Source organism: Belonocnema kinseyi, chromosome 4, assembly GCF_010883055.1.
Source record: "Belonocnema kinseyi isolate 2016_QV_RU_SX_M_011 chromosome 4, B_treatae_v1, whole genome shotgun sequence".
Classification (NCBI taxonomy): domain Eukaryota; kingdom Metazoa; phylum Arthropoda; class Insecta; order Hymenoptera; family Cynipidae; genus Belonocnema; species Belonocnema kinseyi.
In genome coordinates this window covers 34,545,150-34,546,220 of record NC_046660.1, presented here as the reverse complement: position 1 = coordinate 34,546,220, position 1,071 = coordinate 34,545,150, and positions in this window count along the sequence as shown.

The window sequence follows — 1,071 nt, the reverse complement described above, 5'->3', positions numbered from 1 at the left end:
TGATTTTGGATGCCCACCCAACCGTTCATGTCTCCTAGTAGAATTATTCTTTCCCCGTGTTCGTATATGTTTATTGTGTCATTTAAAGTGTCCCAGAAGGCGTCTTTTACTTCTCTAGGATCACTATCAACCAGTGCGTAGCATGCTACGGTAAATAGTCTTCTGATTCCTACTTTCATTCTAGTCCACAACAGTCTGGGAGGCACGAAACCATGGTCTCCGAGATGCTGCTTTGCTCTTTCATTCAAAATCAGACCTACTCCTTGTTTACCATGTGCTTCACAGTCTACTCCTGATCATATTTCAAATCCGCCTTTCAACACACCGTTTTTTATGTCTTTGGTTTCGCATCCCTTTTTCTCTGTTTCAGACACACATAAAATGTCTAGTTTCTTCACGTCCATAGTTTCACGCAATTCTTTTACCTTTAGATCATTTACTCCCCTAGCATTCCAAACACCCCGTCTCCATTCGTCGCCTGAAACATGATATTTAGATATTCCGTGTGCATGCCTTTTGTCATTAAAAGCTCCAGTCCTTTCCGAGGCTATTTTGTAGTTTGTATTATTCATTGTTTAGATTATACGCCCAACTAACACCTTTATGCAATAAGTTAATTTTCTGAGTCGAAATCATGTCAAAGTTAAGTATCAAATCGTCATATGGTGGAGATTGTAGTTGAAACGTTAGTCCCACCAAAAACATCAGTTAATAAGGGAGAGTTGGGAGAGGGGGGAGGTAGAACTGGAGCTGACAGAGTCGTCTTGGATTTGCGTTTTTGTTTTCATGCTGAGGTCACCAGCCTTCAGCAGCGTTGTTATATATGGAAGTCTACATCTTTGAATTTACAATAAAAAGAGAGTTCCCCCCCCCCCCCTTCAAAATCTTAGCGTTATTTTTAGTTCTTAGGTTTAAAATTTCTTTTTTCTTTTTTTTATCGTAAAATTATAATGAATTGCTATTAATAGCTTATCTTTAAGTACGTTTCCGGATTTCCCAGTAACTGCATATCGAAGCACAATTTTAAGAAAGTGCATTTATACAAAATTTAAAATTTTCTATCTGGCTTTT